This window comes from Mytilus galloprovincialis, chromosome 7 (assembly GCF_965363235.1).
Source record: "Mytilus galloprovincialis chromosome 7, xbMytGall1.hap1.1, whole genome shotgun sequence".
In the NCBI taxonomy this organism is placed as follows: Eukaryota; Metazoa; Mollusca; class Bivalvia; order Mytilida; family Mytilidae; genus Mytilus; species Mytilus galloprovincialis.
Genome location: NC_134844.1, coordinates 93,628,168 through 93,648,885, shown reverse-complemented (window position 1 = coordinate 93,648,885; position 20,718 = coordinate 93,628,168). Strand labels below are relative to the sequence as shown.

The 20,718-nt window shown below is 36.6% G+C and overlaps 2 long non-coding RNA genes across 2 annotated transcripts; both read right to left on the bottom strand.

The window, feature by feature from the left end:
* Window positions 1–10,737: 10,737 nt before the first annotated feature.
* LOC143084000 (uncharacterized) lies at window positions 10,738–11,319 on the bottom strand. Its single transcript, XR_012980975.1, has 2 exons — window positions 11,228–11,319; window positions 10,738–10,795 (listed from the first exon to the last, which is right to left on the bottom strand). It is a non-coding gene; the product is annotated as an uncharacterized LOC143084000 (long non-coding RNA).
* A 6,328-nt stretch (window positions 11,320–17,647) lies between these two features.
* LOC143083999 (uncharacterized) lies at window positions 17,648–18,229 on the bottom strand. The gene is made up of 2 exons (XR_012980974.1): window positions 18,138–18,229; window positions 17,648–17,705 (listed from the first exon to the last, which is right to left on the bottom strand). It is a non-coding gene; the product is annotated as an uncharacterized LOC143083999 (long non-coding RNA).
* Between the last annotated feature and the right edge of the window lie 2,489 nt (window positions 18,230–20,718).

Here is a 20,718-nt window from a genome sequence, read left to right as displayed (position 1 = left end):
AGTTTTGGATATGCATGTACCAACCATTCATCTTTATATTATTTCTAGGGGGAGGGGGAGGTTCTATCTAGTATTGGATATGCATGTACCAACCATTCATCTTTATATTATTTTTAGGGGGAGGGGGAGGTTCTATCTAGTTTTGGATATTCATGTACCAACCATTCATCTTTATATTATTATTAGGGGGAGGGGGAGGTTCTATCTAGTATTGGATATGCATGTACCAACCATTCATCTTTATATTATTTTTAGGGGGAGGGGGAGGTTCTATCTAGTATTGGATATGCATGTACCAACCATTCATCTTTATATTATTTTTAGGGGGAGGGGGAGGTTCTATCTAGTTTTGGATATGCATGTACCAACCATTCATCTTTATATTATTTTTAGGGGGAGGGGGAGGTTATATCTAGTTTTGGATATGCATGTACCAACCATTCATTTTTATATTATTTTTAGGGGGAGGGGAGAGGTTCTATCTAGTATTGGATATGCATGTACCAACCATTCATCTTTATATTATTTTATTTTTTTGGAGGGGGGAGGTTCTATCTAGTATTGGATATGCATGTACCAACCATTCATCTTTATATTATTTTATTTTTTTGGAGGGGGGAGGTTCTATCTAGTATTGGATATGCATGTACCAACCATTCATCTTTATATTATTATTAGGGGGAGGGGAGAGGTTCTATCTAGTTTTGGATATGCATGTACCAACCATTCATCTTTATATTATTATTAGGGGGAGGGGGAGGTTCTATCTAGTATTGGATATGCATGTACCAACCATTCATCTTTATATTATTTTTAGGGGGAGGGGGAGGTTCTATCTAGTTTTGGATATGCATGTACCAACCATTCATCTTTATATTATTATTAGGGGGAGGGGGAGGTTCTATCTAGTATTGGATATGCATGTACCAACCATTCATCTTTATATTATTTTTAGGGGGAGGGAGAGGTTCTATCTAGTATTGGATATGCATGTACCAACCATTCATCTTTATATTATTTTTAGGGGGAGGGGGAGGTTCTATCTAGGATTGGATATGCATGTACCAACCATTCAACTTTATATTATTTTTAGGGAGAGGGGGAGGTTCGATCTAGTTTTGGATATGCATGTACCAACCATTCATCTTTATATTATTTTTAGGGGGAGGGGGAGGTTCTATCTAGTATTGGATATGCATGTACCAACCATTCATCTTTATATTATTTTTAGGGGGAGGGGGAGGTTCTATCTAGGATTGGATATGCATGTACCAACCATTCATTTTTATATTATTTTTAGGGGGAGGGGGAGGTTCTATCTAGTATTGGATATGCATGTACCAACCATTCATCTTTATATTATTATTAGGGGGAGGGGGAGGTTCTATCTAGTATTGGATATGCATGTACCAACCATTCATCTTTATATTATTATTAGGGGGAGGGGGAGGTTCTATCTAGTATTGGATATGCATGTACCAACCATTCATCTTTATATTATTTTTAGGGGGAGGGAGAGGTTCTATCTAGTATTGGATATGCATGTACCAACCATTCATCTTTATATTATTTTTAGGGAGAGGGGGAGGTTCTATCTAGTTTTGGATATGCATGTACCAACTGTTCATCTTTATATTATTTTTAGGGGGAGAAGGAGGTTCTATCTAGTATTGGATATGCATGTACCAACCATTCATCTTTATATTATTTTTAGGGGGAGGGGGAGGTTCTATCTAGTATTGGATATGCATGTACCAACCATTCATCTTTATATTATTATTAGGGGGAGGGGAGGTTCTATCTAGTATTGGATATGCATGTACCAACCATTCATCTTTATATTATTTTTAGGGGGAGGGGGAGGTTCTATCTAGTATTGGATATGCATGTACCAACCATTCATCTTTATATTATTATTAGGGGGAGGGGAGGTTCTATCTAGTATTGGATATGCATGTACCAACCATTCATCTTTATATTATTATTAGGGGGAGGGGGAGGTTCTATCTAGTTTTGGATATGCATGTACCAACCATTCATCTTTATATTATTTTTAGGGGGAGGGGGAGGTTCTATCTAGTATTGGATATGCATGTACCAACCATTCATCTTTATATTATTTTTAGGGGGAGGGGGAGGTTCTATCTAGTATTGGATATGCATGTACCAACCATTCATCTTTATATTATTTCTAGGGGGAGGGGGAGGTTCTATCTAGTATTGGATATGCATGTACCAACCATTCATCTTTATATTATTTCTAGGGGGAGGGGGAGGTTCTATCTAGTTTTGGATATGCATGTACCAACCATTCATCTTTATATTATTATTAGGGGGAGGGGGAGGTTCTATCTAGTATTGGATATGCATGTACCAACCATTCATCTTTATATTATTATTAGGGGGAGGGGAGGTTCTATCTAGTATTGGATATGCATGTACCAACCATTCATCTTTATATTATTATTTTTAGGGGGAGGGGGAGGTTCTATCTAGTATTGGATATGCATGTACCAACCATTCATCTTTATATTTTTTTAAGGGGGAGGGAGAGGTTCTATCTAGTATTGGATATGCATGTACCAACCATTCATCTTTATATTATTATTAGGGGGAGGGGGAGGTTCTATCTAGTTTTGGATATGCATGTACCAACCATTCATCTTTATATTATTTCTAGGGGAGGGGGAGGTTCTATCTAGTATTGGATATGCATGTACCAACCATTCATCTTTATATTATTTCTAGGGGGAGGGGGAGGTTCTATCTAGTATTGGATATGCATGTACCAACCATTCATCTTTATATTTTTTTAAGGGGGAGGGAGAGGTTCTATCTAGTATTGGATATGCATGTACCAACCATTCATCTTTATATGATTTTTAGGGGGAGGGGGGAGGTTCTATCTAGTATTGGATATGCATGTACCAACCATTCATCTTTATATTATTTCTAGGGGGAGGGGGAGGTTCTATCTAGTATTGGATATGCATGTACCAACCATTCATCTTTATATTATTTTTAGGGGGAGGGGGGAGGTTCTATCTAGTTTTGGATATGCATGTACCAACCATTCATCTTTATATTATTTTTAGGGGGAGGGGGGAGGTTCTATCTAGTATTGGATATGCATGTACCAACCATTCATCTTTATATTATTATTAGGGGGAGGGGAGGTTCTATCTAGTATTGGATATGCATGTACCAACCATTCATCTTTATATTATTTTTAGGGGGAGGGGGAGGTTCTATCTAGTATTGGATATGCATGTACCAACTGTTCATCTTTATATTATTTTTAGGGGGAGGGGGAGGTTCTATCTAGTATTGGATATGCAAGTACCAACCATTCATCTTTATATTATTTCTAGGGGGAGGGGGAGGTTCTATCTAGTATTGGATATGCATGTACCAATCATTCATCTTTATATTATTTTCTAGGGGGAGGGGGAGGTTCTATCTAGGATTGGATATGCATGTACCAACCATTCATCTTTATATTATTTCTAGGGGGAGGGGGAGGTTCTAACTAGGATTGGATATGCATGTACCAACCATTCATCTTTATATTATTTTTAGGGGGAGGGGGAAGGTTCTATCTAGTATTGGATATGCATGTACCAACCATTCATCTTTATATTTTTTCTAGGGGGAGGGGGAGGTTCTATCTATTTTTGGATATGCATGTACCAACCATTCATCTTTATATTATTTCTAGGGGGAGGGGGAGGTTCTATCTAGTATTGGATATGCATGTACCAACCATTCATCTTTATATTATTTCTAGGGGGAGGGGGGAGGTTCTATCTAGTTTTGGATATGCATGTACCAACCATTCATCTTTATATTATTTTTAGGGGGAGGGGGGAGGTTCTATCTAGTATTGGATATGCATGTACCAACCATTCATCTTTATATTATTTTTAGGGGGAGGGGGAGGTTCTATCTAGTATTGGATATGCATGTACCAACCATTCATCTTTATATTATTATTAGGGGGAGGGGAGGTTCTATCTAGTATTGGATATGCATGTACCAACCATTCATCTTTATATTATTATTAGGGGGAGGGGGAGGTTCTATCTAGTTTTGGATATGCATGTACCAACCATTCATCTTTATATTATTTTTAGGGGGAGGGGGAGGTTCTATCTAGTATTGGATATGCATGTACCAACCATTCATCTTTATATTATTTTTAGGGGGAGGGGGAGGTTCTATCTAGTATTGGATATGCATGTACCAACCATTCATCTTTATATTATTTCTAGGGGGAGGGGGAGGTTCTATCTAGTATTGGATATGCATGTACCAACCATTCATCTTTATATTATTTCTAGGGGGAGGGGGAGGTTCTATCTAGTTTTGGATATGCATGTACCAACCATTCATCTTTATATTATTATTAGGGGGAGGGGGAGGTTCTATCTAGTATTGGATATGCATGTACCAACCATTCATCTTTATATTATTATTAGGGGGAGGGGAGGTTCTATCTAGTATTGGATATGCATGTACCAACCATTCATCTTTATATTATTATTTTTAGGGGGAGGGGGAGGTTCTATCTAGTATTGGATATGCATGTACCAACCATTCATCTTTATATTTTTTTTAGGGGGAGGGAGAGGTTCTATCTAGTATTGGATATGCATGTACCAACCATTCATCTTTATATGATTTTTAGGGGGAGGGGGGAGGTTCTATCTAGTATTGGATATGCATGTACCAACCATTCATCTTTATATTATTTCTAGGGGGAGGGGGAGGTTCTATCTAGTATTGGATATGCATGTACCAACCATTCATCTTTATATTATTTTTAGGGGGAGGGGGGAGGTTCTATCTAGTTTTGGATATGCATGTACCAACCATTCATCTTTATATTATTTTTAGGGGGAGGGGGGAGGTTCTATCTAGTATTGGATATGCATGTACCAACCATTCATCTTTATATTATTATTAGGGGGAGGGGAGGTTCTATCTAGTATTGGATATGCATGTACCAACCATTCATCTTTATATTATTTTTAGGGGGAGGGGAGGTTCTATCTAGTATTGGATATGCATGTACCAACTGTTCATCTTTATATTATTTTTAGGGGGAGGGGGAGGTTCTATCTAGTATTGGATATGCAAGTACCAACCATTCATCTTTATATTATTTCTAGGGGGAGGGGGAGGTTCTATCTAGTATTGGATATGCATGTACCAACCATTCATCTTTATATTATTTTCTAGGGGGAGGGGGAGGTTCTATCTAGGATTGGATATGCATGTACCAACCATTCATCTTTATATTATTTCTAGGGGGAGGGGGAGGTTCTAACTAGGATTGGATATGCATGTACCAACCATTCATCTTTATATTATTTTTAGGGGGAGGGGGAAGGTTCTATCTAGTATTGGATATGCATGTACCAACCATTCATCTTTATATTTTTTCTAGGGGGAGGGGGAGGTTCTATCTATTTTTGGATATGCATGTACCAACCATTCATCTTTATATTATTTCTAGGGGGAGGGGGAGGTTCTATCTAGTATTGGATATGCATGTACCAACCATTCATCTTTATATTATTTCTAGGGGGAGGGGGGAGGTTCTATCTAGTTTTGGATATGCATGTACCAACCATTCATCTTTATATTATTTTTAGGGGAGGGGGGAGGTTCTATCTAGTATTGGATATGCAAGTACCAACCATTCATCTTTATATTATTTCTAGGGGGAGGGGGAGGTTCTATCTAGTATTGGATATGCATGTACCAACCATTCATCTTTATATTATTTCTAGGGGGAGGGGGAGGTTCTATCTAGGATTGGATATGCATGTACCAACCATTCGTCTTTATATTATTTCTAGGGAGAGGGGGAGGTTCTAACTAGGATTGGATATGCATGTACCAACCATTCATCTTTATATTATTTTTAGGGGGAGGGGGAAGGTTCTATCTAGTATTGGATATGCATGTACCAACCATTCATTTTTATATTTTTTCTAGGGGGAGGGGGAGGTTCTATCTATTTTTGGATATGCATGTACCAACCATTCATCTTTATATTATTTCTAGGGGGAGGGGGAGGTTCTATCTAGTATTGGATATGCATGTACCAACCATTCATCTTTATATTATTTCTAGGGGGAGGGGGGAGCTTCTATCTAGTATTGGATATGCATGTACCAACCATTCATCTTTATATTATTTCTAGGGGGAGGGGGAGGTTCTATCTAGTATTGGATATGCATGTACCAACCATTCATCTTTATATTATTTCTAGGGGGGAGGGGGAGGTTCTATCTAGTTTTGGATATGCATGTACCAACCATTCATCTTTATATTATTTCTAGGGGAGGGGGAGGTTCTATCTAGTATTGGATATGCATGTACCAACCATTCATCTTTATATTATTTCTAGGGGGAGGGGGAGGTTCTATCTAGTATTGGATATGCATGTACCAACCATTCATCTTTATATTATTTCTAGGGGGAGGGGGAGGTTCTATCTAGTTTTGGATATGCATGTACCAACCATTCATCTTTATATTATTTTTAGGGGGAGGGGGGAGGTTCTATCTAGTTTTGGATATGCATGTACCAACCATTCATCTTTATATTATTTTTAGGGGGAGGGGGGAGGTTCTATCTAGTTTTGGATATGCATGTACCAACCATTCATCTTTATATTATTTTTAGGGGGAGGGGGGAGGTTCTATCTAGTATTGGATATGCATGTACCAACCATTCATCTTTATATTATTTCTAGGGGGAGGGGGAGGTTCTATCTAGTATTGGATATGCATGTACCAACCATTCATCTTTATATTATTATTAGGGGGAGGGGGAGGTTCTATCTAGTATTGGATATGCATGTACCAACCATTTATTTTTATATTATTTTTAGGGGGAGGGGGGGTTCTATCTAGTTTTGGATATGCAGGTACCAACCATTCATTTTTATATTATTTCTAGGGGGAGGGGGAGGTTCTATCTAGTTTTGGATATGCATGTACCAACCATTCATCTTTATATTATTTTTAGGGGGAGGGGGGAGGTTCTATCTAGTTTTGGATATGCATGTACCAACCATTCATCTTTATATTATTTCTAGGGGGAGGGGGAGGTTCTATCTAGTATTGGATATGCATGTACCAACCATTCATCTTTATATTATTTTTAGGGGGAGGGGGAGGTTCTATCTAGTTTTGGATATGCAGGTACCAACCATTCATTTTTATATTATTTCTAGGGGGAGGGGGAGGTTCTATCTAGTATTGGATATGCATGTACCAACCATTCATCTTTATATTATTTTTAGGGGGAGGGGGAGGTTCTATCTAGTTTTGGATATGCATGTACCAACCATTCATCTTTATATTATTTTCTTTGGGAGGGGGAGGTTCTATCTTGGTACAATTTTTAGCTGGGTATATATACTGTACAATGTTAATTTCATTTTAGTCGAATCATGAAGCAGAGCCTCTGTACATGTACCAGTCTGTTAAGTCTTGGCTTAAATACAAACAATGTAGGCTTGCTTCATTTGAGCATGTTGAGGAACATGTAGTTGTAAATAACACTAAATCAGTGGCGGATCCAGAAATTGTCATAAGTGGAGGCCCACTGACTGTCTAAGTGGGCTCGCTCCAGTCATGCTTCAGTGATCACCTATATAATCAACCAAATTTTTCCCACAAAGCCCCTCCTAAATCCTCCTCTATTAATATTGCTTGTATTTATTTCGTAGTTTTATATAGTTGTTGGAACACCTCAAACACTATAGGCCCTAGAGACCAACAAATTACAGAATACATTTATACAAGTACCTGATATACAGTGACATATACTGTAAATTCAGAAATTATTGCGTGCATTTATTATTGCGATTTTGTTATTTTAGAATGTTTAGACTACAATGCGATTTTAATTTTTGCGAAATTGGGAAAAATCCTGTTGAATTCAAATAAAAATTTTCAAAATGCGAGTTTAAAGTATTGCGATTATAACCCTGTCGCATTTTCCAAATAATAAAAACATCGCAATAATTTCTGATTTTACAGTAGTTGTTAACATCTACTTTATTTGGTCTCTTGTAGCTAGTTGTCTCAAATGATTGGTAATCAAACCACATACATGTTGTATTATTTTTAATGAGGCCTGGAACTTTCCACGGATTTCTTGTTGCCACATAATAAAAAAGTTAGACAGTTTTGGACTCTACAATGCAACAGAAAATGTGTGTTCTTTTTTTGTTAAATGATTTAAAAAATGTACCAGTAGTATTTTTTCATGCCCCACCTACGATTATAGAGGGGCATTATGTTTTCTGGTCTGCGTCTGTTCGTTCGTCCGTCTTTCCCGCTTCATTCATCCGTTCGTTCGTTTGTCCGTTTGTTCCGCTTCAGGTTAAAGTTTTTGGTCAGGGTAGTTTTTGAAGTACGATCAACTTGAAACTTGGTACACATATTCGATAACTTAAATAGGATGTAATTTGATCACAACAATATCAAGATTTTAATTTGAAATAAAATTGGCTGTGTCATGCCAGAGTTATAGGATTTTAAAAGGGTAAGAATGGGGTACCCCAACATGCCAAAAGGGTAAGAATGGGTTACCCCAAACATGCCAAAAGGGTAAGAATGGGGTACCCCAACATGCCAAAAGGGTAAGAATGAGGTACCCCAAACATGCCAAAAGGGTAAGAATGGGGTACCCCAAACATGCCAAAAGGGTAAGAATGGGTACCCCAAACATGCCAAAAGGGTAAGAATGGGGTACCCCAAACATGCCAAAAGGGTAAGAATGGTGAACCACAAACATGCCAAAAGGGTAAGAATGGTGAACCCCAAACATGCCAAAAGGGTAAGAATGGGGTACCCCAAACATGCCAAAAGGGTAAGAAATGGTGAACCCCAAACATACCAAAAGGGTAAGAATAGTGAACCCAAAACATGCCAAAAGGGTAAGAATGAGGTACCCCAAACATGCCAAAAGGGTAAGAAATGGGGTACCCCAAACATGCCAAAAGGGTAAGAATGGGGTACCCCAAACATGCCAAAATGGTAAGAATGGGGTACCCCAAACATGCCAAAAGGGTAAGAATGGTAAACCCCAAACATGCCAAAAGGGTAAGAATGGTGAACCCAAACATGCCAAAATGGTAAGAATGGGGTACCCCAAACATGCCAAAAGGGTAAGAAATGGGGTACCCCAAACATGCCAAAAGGGTAAGAATGGGGTACCCCAAACATGCCAAAAGGGTAAGAATGGGTACCCAAAACATGCCAAAAGGGTAAGAATGGGTACCCCAAACATGCTAAAAAGGGTAAGAATGGGTACCCCAAACACGCCAAAAGGGTAAGAATGGGGTACCCCAAACATGCCAAAAGGGTAAGAATGATGAACCCCAAACACGCCAAATGGCGAATGACGTTAAATATTTGTGCAAATAACGTTAAAGAAAAACATTTTACTCCTTTTGATGCCAAGTAGTTACAAAATAAGATACGAGATATAAAATTAAGACTCATTTGATGCTAACTGTAGCGGAAACCATAACCCCTCCCCTGGAAGTTAAATGGTTGCTCCCATAAGCATGTAAGGAAATTGTTTATTGTTGATGTGGTTTTAAATTAAATATATATTTTAACAAAGGTTGGTGGACATGGTGTAGGGTATAATTCTTACAAATAGTATAAAAATACCAGAGTTCTCAAGGATGAAATTTTAAAAAAATAGGCAGGAAAGGAGTTTTGAGTAAAAAAAAGGCAGGATAACACTTTCTGAAAAAAAAGTAAGTATAAACTAATAAAAAAAGCCAGGACTGAATAGAGTGAAAAATAAAAAAAAGCAGGACAGAGATTACAACTAAAGAAAAATGCAGGACAAAAATTCCCTCCCCCCCCCCTTTCCCCCATAAAAATCAAATGGTAGCTCCCTAACAGAAGTTCCCATGAAAACTTTGGTATAATAAATGTTCCTGTGAGAACAAATACCATATACCCTTTATTCCGTAAGGAACAAATACTGTAATATTTATTCCAATTGAAACAATATTACAGAATATTTCCTCCACTTGGAACTTATATTAAGAAGGAACTTCTATTCCGTGACAAGTTGATGCATTTTTCTTTTTGCTCCTGATTAAAATTGGTCATCATTTGTTTTTGTGTATCATATTTATTTTTCATTTATTGTTATTGTATATGTACATAAATCAGGCTGTACAGTGACCTATATGCATATATGGAGAATTACATTCATATAACAAATAGTTACATAAGAAAATCTATTAATATATAAAGATAAGAAGATGTGGTATGTACATGCTGTACCCAACAAACTTGTATCCTATATTTGTCTACTCATACTTTGCAAACGTGTACACGTTGTACTCAACAAACTTGTAATCTATATTTACCAACTTTACTTCTAGCTACCAGCTAGTACACGTTGTACTCAACAAACTTGTATCCTATATTTACCAACTTGTACTTCTAGCTTCCAGCTTGTACACGTTGTATTCAACTAACTTGTACCCTTCATTAACATCCTCGTACCTTTGCAAACTTGTACACGTTGTACTCAACAAACTTGTCATCTATATTTACCTACTCGTATTTCTAGCTACCAACTTGTACACGTTGTACTCAACAAACTTGTATCCTATATTTACCAACTTGTACTTCTACCAACTTGTACCCACTTGTTCTGCCACTAAGTAATGTAACTAATGCAGACAGTTTAAACCATTTTATTCATCAATGTAGACTGAACAAGATAGAGTGGTGAAGAGCTACAAAGAAAGTAAAAACTACTTATAAAAAATGTTAATACAAAAAATAATACAAAAACATGATCATAACAGCCATATCGAGTTGTTATATGAAATTACCAAAAAATAATAAATTACAAATATGACACGAAGTGTGTTCCATACATTTTTTCACACGAAAAAAGGGGGTATAGAATTAACAACTGAAAACCCGAAAAAATGGGAATATCAGGTCAAGGGAATTACAAAAAAAGGGAAAAGGTAAGTATTATCCACGTAAGTATCATACCAGGTAAGTATTGTTTACAAAACAATGTATTTTGATTGTCAAACCGACATACCATACAACGACATAAACATTGCAAAATGCGAGAAAATAATCATTAAACTTGTATCAAAAATTACTTGAACAGTATTATAAACTCATATTATAGTAAATAAAAAGGTTCTTACATTGTGGTCAGCCAAAGCTTATGGAAATTCCAAGATAAATTGTCCGAGATAGTTTGTCATCACATGGGTTGATGAAAAAGTTCGATAACTCTGATTAAACCTACGATAAGCTTTCAGTGACATAAAATTGAAATATAGTAATACACAAAATATTAAATCGACAAAATTCGATCTAATTAATAAACTGGTGAAGAAAGTTTACACAATAACGCCAGATTTTGTGATTAGCATTATATACTGAATAGTTCAAATAATGTTACTTTACACTCCCCGTCTGATATCAGTCTTCTGGATATCACTATAACTGAATAAATCTTTGAACAAATACAATTTATATTTAAAGTTCAAACACATTGTTCTCGATCGGAGACAAGAAGAACAAGTTCTGTAATTGGTCGCACATAAACTGTTGGTTTGCCATCTCTTATCACACGAATTTCTGTTTTTCTCACTTTTCCATCATCACTCGCGAATGCACGAATTACAAGTCCAAGAGGCCATTCATTACGAATTAGAGTTTTGTCTCTTAATAAAACGACATCTCCTTCCTTTATGTTTGGAACATCCTTATGCCATTTTCTCCTTGACTGAAGATTGTTCAGATACTCTTTGCGCCACCTTGACCAAAACATGTCAGAAAGAACCATTACACGCTTCCATTCGGCACGGAGAAGATCCTTTGTGTCAAATTCTCCAATGTAATCGGTTTCGATTGTAGATTTTGTCTTTTGAGTAAGAAGCACTGCCGGTGAAAGTATAAACGGATTATCAGTGTCAGAAGAAACCGGAACTATTGGTCTATGATTCACTATACTCGCTACTTCAGCCATGAAGGTAACTAAAACATCATGAGTTAGAAATTTTGTGTTTGAATCTGTAAGAATAGAGTCCAAAATCCTTCTTGTTACGCCTATTAATCGTTCCCACGCTCCTCCCATGTGCGAGGAGTGGGGAGGGTTGAAAATCCAAATCGTCCTTGTTTCATGCATAAAAGTTTTAACTTTGTCATCTTCAACGTTAATAGCCTCGATATGTAAAGGATCCACTGCACCTATGAAATTAGTACCGCGATCCGATCTAAAAACACTCACTTTTCCTCTGATTGCAATGAATCTGCGTAAGGCATTGATGAAAGCACTCGAAGACATCTCTTCGACTATTTCTATATGTATTGCACGTGTCGTGAGACATGTAAAAAGTATAGCCCACCTCTTAGAATTTGAACAGCCACCACGAGTCCTGCGATGAATAACAGACCAGGGACCAAATGCATCGACCCCCACATTAGTAAATGGCGGAGTGGGTTCTATTCTGTCTGTAGGGAGGTCAGCCATCTTTTGAACCTCCAAACAACCTCTGAGTTTACGACACGGGACGCAATGGTGTATAACTGATGATACGAGACGTTTCGAGCCTGTAATCCAGTAACCCTCTGCACGAATGGCACCTTCTGTAAAATGTCTTCCTTGGTGCTTGACTTGGGCATGAAAATGTTGCACTAGTAATTTTGACACATGACATTTTCCTGGAAGAATGAGTGGATTTCTTTCTTGGTATGGCAGATTTGATTTATTGAGTCTTCCACCAACACGCAAAATGCCTTCACTATCCAGAAATGGATCTAAAGATATAATGCTACTGTTTTTCCTAAGATTTTGTCCATTTACTATGCAGTCTATTTCTGAACTATAAACTTCACTTTGTATTGTCTTAATTATAAATATTTCTGACTCATTGAGCGACTTAACTACATCGATATCTTGTAAAGTAACCTTTTTGAATCTCGACTGAATGAATCTTTGTAGAACGGCTATTCCATTTACCAGTGACTTCCATGATGAAAAGTTTTGAAATCGTTCAGATCCAATAGAATGACTGTCTTCAATTGTAGTCTTTGTAACTGTCACAATAGGTCGTACTTCTTTATCTAAATCTGGATTGACCAGTGTCGTTAGAGTTTCAGTAGATGCAGAAGCTTGTAGTTCTCCGCTTAGAAACTTAGTTGGTCCTTGCAACCAACAACTAGAACCAATATCTTCTGACGAAACTGACCTTGTAGCTTGATCTGCGGGATTGACTGATGTTGGAACGTAATTCCATTGTTCTGGGACCGTTGACTTACGTATGCGTTCGATTCTATGTTCCACATAAACATAAAAGCGACGTGTCTGGTTATAAATATATCCCAGGACCACCTTGCTGTCGGTGTAAAACTTAACAACATCGAAAGTCTCATCAAAGTTCTCAACAACTGTCTTTGCTACGTCAACCGCCAAAACAGCTGCACACAGCTCTAACCTCGGTATAGTGTGTCCATGGTGAGGTGCGACTTTTGCCTTTCCTAAAATGAATCCAGTTTCAAAGTTGCCATCAGGTTTTATTGTTCGTAAGTATGATACCGCTGCAATAGCCTTTTCAGATGCGTCAGCAAAGACATGAAGTTCAAAGGTAGGTTTTTTACTTAATGAAGAACTTACATACATGCGTGGAATTGTAATGTTCTGAAGAGCACTAAGCGAATTTCTCCAAGTTTCCCATTCCGATCTGCTGTGTTCCGGCAGGGGTTCGTCCCAATCAACAGATTGCGCCATAAGCTCACGCAGTATAATTTTACCTTTAATTATGACTGGAGCGACAAAGCCTAGCGGGTCAAATAAACTGTTAAGTGTAGATAATACACCACGGCGTGTAAAAGGTTTGCTTTCTTCAGAAATTCGATAGGTAAAACAGTCTGTAGCTAGGTCCCAGTACAACCCTAAACTCCTCTGTAGCGGAACACTATCTGAATCAAAGTCTATACTCTTCAAGTCTTGAGCAAGATCTTCATGTGGAAGAGCGGACATTACTTCATCACTATTTGATGCGAACTTGTGAAGGCGTATATTTCCTTCCTCCAATAAGGTTTTCTGAGTTCGTGTTAGCAGATCTATCATGTCCTGACTGCTATCTAATGACATGAGGCCATCGTCAACATAAAAGTGTCTCTGAATAAAATTTCTAACATCTGGTTCAGCCAAATTTGAGCACTTTCGTAGTCCATATGTTGCAACCGCTGGCGAGGGGCTATTCCCGAATACGTGTACGGTCATTCTAAAGGCTACTAGTTGTTTATCAAGGTCATTGTCTTCGTGCCATAGGAAACGAAGAAAGTCTCTATGCTTCTCATCAACAGAAAACGAATAGAACATCTGCTGAACGTCAGCTGAGGCAGCAATACGATTTTTTCTGAAGCGCATGAGGACACTCAGAAGAGAATTATTTAGATCTGGTCCTTGTAGCAATACCTTGTTGAGTGACACATCTCCAAATTTGGCAGAGGAATCAAAAACACAACGGATCTTTCCAGGTTTCTTTGGATGATAGATACCAAAGACAGGTAGGTACCAAGATTCTGCTCCTTCATCAAGTTTTGGTGCTATTTCTGCATGATTGTTTTGTATAAGATTGTGCATAAATTCTAAAAAGTGTTCACGTTTTTCTTTATTAGACTGAAGACTTCTATCAAGTGTTTTAGCACGACGTAAAGCCATAGGAAAATTGTTTGGTAATCGTTCCCTATTAGGTTTAAAGGGTAAAGGTGCGCACCAATTTCCATGTTCATTCTTGTGGAAATCCTTCTCCATTATATCAAGAAATATTTTGTCTTCTATAGACTTTCCAGGTGTGTCATCGAACTCAGTGCGATCAAATACACCGTCTCCCAATTTTGTTTCATCAAAGTCAATATTATCAAGTTTGTTTTGAGTTTTCAGCAATTCCCGTACACTGATTACATTTGGACACGGTTTTAAGAGTGACGGGCGTCCACCTGCTTGAATGTATGTCTTGTAAGACTTGACAGAGTCTGTGACATGTCTATTTCCAATACAAACATCTCCGATTATAACCCAACCCAGAGCTAATCTTTGTGCATATGGAGAATGAGCTGGTCCGATTCGTTGTTCAATTATGTGATGAGCTTCTAGAAGGTCTCGTCCTATCAATAAAAGAATATCTGCATTTTCATCTAAAGGTTCAAGTTCATGTGAAATGCTACGAAGATGATCGTGATAATTAGCTACGTCTGGAGTCGGAATCTCATCGCGATTATTTGGTATCTCCTTACATTCTATGACTGTTGGCAATTGCATTTTTGTTGACCCATCTAAAGATTCGAGTAACAATCCTGACACACGTCGACCAGTCATTCTTGTCCGACCCGAGCAACTCATTAATGTATACTCCTCTGGTTTACATACAATGTCAAATGAATCAAACAGTTCTTTCTTACCCAAAGACCTATTGCTTTGTTCGTCTAATATAATGTAAGTCTTGATGCGTTTGGATGGATCATCTTCATGTGAAACAAATACCGGAAGTATTTTCGCACATGACTTTCCAGAAAATTTACCATTACATATGTCCATGCAACACGCCTTAACAACTTTACTTGCGTCTTCAGATTGCTCCCCGCCATGGGGTTCCAAAGGTTGCATTTTCTGTTGTCCGTAAATATGCATTCCTGAACTATGAGTAGAGCTGTCACACTCCTTACATTGAACATTTTCAGGACAATTGCGACTGAGGTGATCTTTCGAGTTGATGCACTTGAAGCATATACCGTTTTCCTTAATTATCTTACGACGGTCCTCTATAGACTTGGATAAAAACGACCTGCAATCATTTAACGAATGATTAGTCTTATGAATAGCACATTTAAGCTTAATTGGTTTAATACCCTCTGTGGTAGTAGCAATTTCTGTCTTACTAACATTTATGTTTCTCGCGCTCAAGCGTGGTCTCTGAGATGAACGTCCGGATTCTTTATCCCGTGCTTGTGGTGAATTGTTGTTTTGATCACTTTCAAATTTGAATCCTGGGTCATTGTACTTACTAGCCTGATCGGATATGAATTCAACAAAAAACGAAAATGGCGGATACGGAACATTCTTTGACTTCTTGTAGTTTGTTGCTTTATCCCTCCACTTATATTGTAGCGATTGTGGCAATTTACTCATTATCGGGTTGATTCCTACTGAAGAGTCGAAGTAACTTAGAAGCTTCTCATATACAGGATTCTCTTTAATTGACAATATTTCCGAAAGAACGTCTTGTAAATCATATAATCGTTTCACTTCTCTAAATGTTACTTTAGGAAATTCGTTGATCTTTGTCTTCAGTGACGTTTCTATCATTTCCGGGCTACCAAAACGTTCTTCTAGCCTTTGCCATATCTTTCGTAATCCTATCGACGGATCACTTAAGTTTGATGTCCGGATGCTTTGCCCAAACTTTGATGAATCGGGTCCAAGCCACTTAATTAAAAGTTCACTTTCCTCAACAGCAGTCACTTCAAGTTCCTTTGTAATAGCTTTAAAACCGGATTTCCAAAGTGCATACGATTCTGGACGGTCATTGAAACGGTTAAATCTCGACATCAAAAGATCTTTCTTTAATAGAAATCGCGAAAATTCGCTCAAACTAGGGTTGTTCGTATCGTGAGTTTCAACAGGTCCCGATACAGGCATTTGATCCTGGTGGGTACTTGGGATAAATGGAGCACTAGTATTATCGCCCAAGTGAGTATTGCTGTGAACCGGATTATCACGGAAGTTCTGACTGTTAAATGTAACATTTCTATGACTTTCGACGTACTGTCTAGTTCGATCTAACTCGTCTTGTTTAGGTATTCCTTGTAATGACTTAGCATCATGCTGTGAATCATCGTCTTCCATAGCTGCTTTGTACTCTGCATATGCTACAGCTGCTTCTTTTTGCTTACTAAGAAATTCTAGATCTGCTTGAATGTCCATCTGTTTTCGCTGTATTTCTGCATCTGCCTTCTTAAGTTCGGCTTCTTTAGCTGCGAATTCTAATGATGCTTTTGCTGCTTCAGCTCTAGCTTTCATTTTCGTGGTTGATGATGCTACTGACGATCGTCCATTTGATTTAACTGATTTAACAGATTTTGTTTTAGTCCTTTGTTGTATCCTTTGCATATCAAGAAATACTTCGTCTGCGGATAGTTCTACATTAGTATACACCGATTCGTGATTTTCGAGTTCTCGAAGGCTATCTGCTGTGTTTTTCCTTTTGAGATATTGCGAGATTTCTTCTGCCATATTGAGGTATTTGTCAAGTGAATTTTCTATCCTTTTTTGGCACACGGATATTGATTCTTTTGTTTGATCTTCGGATTTATAAGTTCCGATTTCATAATCCACGTTTCTTTTCAATGTTGAAAGTTTTGAAAAGTAGTTTGTAACCGTTTGGTCATATTCAATTTGAGCTTTTTCGGTTAATGTCCTTAATCTGGTTTCCTTATCTAACTCGAGACCATCCTTGGACATCTGATCATTCTTCTGTTCTAATGGATCCATGTTACTCATTGCTGTATTGAATCTCTTCACTGTTCTGCCACTAAGTAATGTAACTAATGCAGACAGTTTAAACCATTTTATTCATCAATGTAGACTGAACAAGATAGAGTGGTGAAGAGCTACAAAGAAAGTAAAAACTACTTATAAAAAATGTTAATACAAAAAATAATACAAAAACATGATCATAACAGCCATATCGAGTTGTTATATGAAATTACCAAAAAATAATAAATTACAAATATGACACGAAGTGTGTTCCATACATTTTTTCACACGAAAAAAGGGGGTATAGAATTAACAACTGAAAACCCGAAAAAATGGGAATATCAGGTCAAGGGAATTACAAAAAAAGGGAAAAGGTAAGTATTATCCACGTAAGTATCATACCAGGTAAGTATTGTTTACAAAACAATGTATTTTGATTGTCAAACCGACATACCATACAACGACATAAACATTGCAAAATGCGAGAAAATAATCATTAAACTTGTATCAAAAATTACTTGAACAGTATTATAAACTCATATTATAGTAAATAAAAAGGTTCTTACATTGTGGTCAGCCAAAGCTTATGGAAATTCCAAGATAAATTGTCCGAGATAGTTTGTCATCACATGGGTTGATGAAAAAGTTCGATAACTCTGATTAAACCTACGATAAGCTTTCAGTGACATAAAATTGAAATATAGTAATACACAAAATATTAAATCGACAAAATTCGATCTAATTAATAAACTGGTGAAGAAAGTTTACACAATAACGCCAGATTTTGTGATTAGCATTATATACTGAATAGTTCAAATAATGTTACTTTACACCACTATTTTATGTTTATTTATATGCATTATAGTTGGTATTTTCTTTCTTATAATATTGCAACTTACACATAAAATTACAAAATAAAAATAAAACATTAAATGTTCTATATAACCTATTTAATGAAACACAAAAGTCAATAATGATAAAACAAAAGTTGGGTAAGAGTTTGTAGAAGTACGTCGTGTTCCCATTGAAATAGTAACAAATTATTCATCAGCCTAGATATAGGAAGATTTATCAAATTTTACTCTATCATGCAAAGGATATTATGTATTTGAATGTACGACCCAATAGCACGGCTGTCATTCGGTTTATCGAGAAAAATGATCGTGAAAGAATAAGTAACGGTGGTCAACTATTGCGATTGGATCGTGAAAGATCTGGTATAGGATCGTGAATGAAATATTATCGAGAAGACACATGCTCCGTCAGTAAATAATCTTATTTAATCAATTATTTATAAAGACAAATATTGGAAAAATAAAACTGTCTGTCAAAATAGTTCAATATTATGATCAGCATCCGAGAAAAATCAAGGCTTAAAACATAACTAAATTTCATTATCTTTTGAGGCGAGATGTATAGAGACACAGACACGTTAACTTTTATTTCTATAGAAGTCGCTCTTCACTATACTACTACCTGTCGATACATTTATTTTTGGCATTGCACAAGTCATGTCTTCTTTGACTATTAATGACGTTAAAATACTAAATCCCTGTGATGTGTTTTAGTCGATTTTAGTCTCTGATGCATGATTTTTTTATTATTAATTGGTTTTGGCTTTTAACTAGCTGTCAGTAACTGCGAGTACTCTCAAATCGTATTTTCTTGTTAATTCGACCTGTTGATACTGTTTATAATGCTTTTTGTTATTTTTTATTTATATGGATCTTGTCTGTACACCAGCTTTGATTATTTGTAATATCTTCAATTTTTCACTTATTCTTACAACATTTGTATAAACTTCAAGATTATAAAAAAACCGGTTTTTTTCTAAAGTGAACATTGATTGGTTAAATATTTCTCAGTCATGTGTTTGAATTTGTTTGTTAGCTTTTTGGTCATGAAAGTTTGTCTCTAATATTAAATTAACTGTGCATTTGTATTCAGATATCGCAGATCGAATTTATTCGTTCATTGTTTAATCATACGTTTTTTGATTGAGTTAAGTCTGCCAATTGATATTTTATCGTATGTTTTTCTTTGTTGTGATGTTATGCTATTGTTTCAGAAAAAGGGAGAAGGTTTGGATCCATTAAAACGTTTAATCCCGCTGCAAATGTTTGCACCTGTCCTAAGTCAGGAATCTGATGTACAGTAGTTGTCGTTTGTTTATGTAATATATACGTGTTTCTCGTTTCTCGTTTTGTTTATATAGATTAGGCCGTTGGTTTTCCCGTTTGAATGGTTTTACACTAGTAATTTTGGGGCCCTTTATAGCTTGTTGTTCGGTGTGAGCCAAGGCTCCGTGTTGAAGGCCGTACTTTAACCTATAATGGTTTACTTTTTAAATTGTTATTTGTATGGAGAGTTGTCTCATTGGCACTCACACCACATCTTCCTATATCTATTAAAAGTACACCGTTTTAACAAAACTACAAAAGGCAGATTGCTCTTCGAAATTTCAGAGAAATAAAAATGTAAACAAACATGATTTTTTTTAAATTTTTAAAGCATGAACTACTTTTCTCTTACGAATATTGTTCAATATTTCTGTTTAAAATAGTTCTTCAAGTTTTTTGATTTAGTTTAATTAGAAACTTTGCAAAAACGGTAATATTTGTAAAAATTTAATTTTTCGGATCGTAAAAGATCGGGTACCGCATTTTGATGATCGTGAAAAGGATCGTGAAAGATCTGTTGTCGCTTATTCATTATTGCAAAACATCCACGAAAACAATAAAATCTTTCTTTGAACAAACGATAATTTATATTTGTAATTGGTATAACAAAAGATTGGATTTGTATGACTTATTCCGCTTCCCTTTTGTTTTGGGCTATGATGGTTCAATGCCATTGGATCTGATTATTTGATAAACCACTAAGACCACTAGTTTTCTTATAACAATATAAGTTCGTCTGTCCGTCCTGCATAAGTTTTATGTCGTTTGAAAAGTTAAGATCGTCTCGTCTGATTTCCATTAATTTGTATGCAGTCATAATCTATAAAAGGAAGATCCTTGTTAATTTTTGCATAATTGGAAAAACAAACATTGATAAAAAAAACATTAGGAAAACAACTGTCATATTCCAGACTTGGCACAGGCATCTTTCTAAGAAAATGGTGAGTTAAATCTGGTTTTCTAGCCA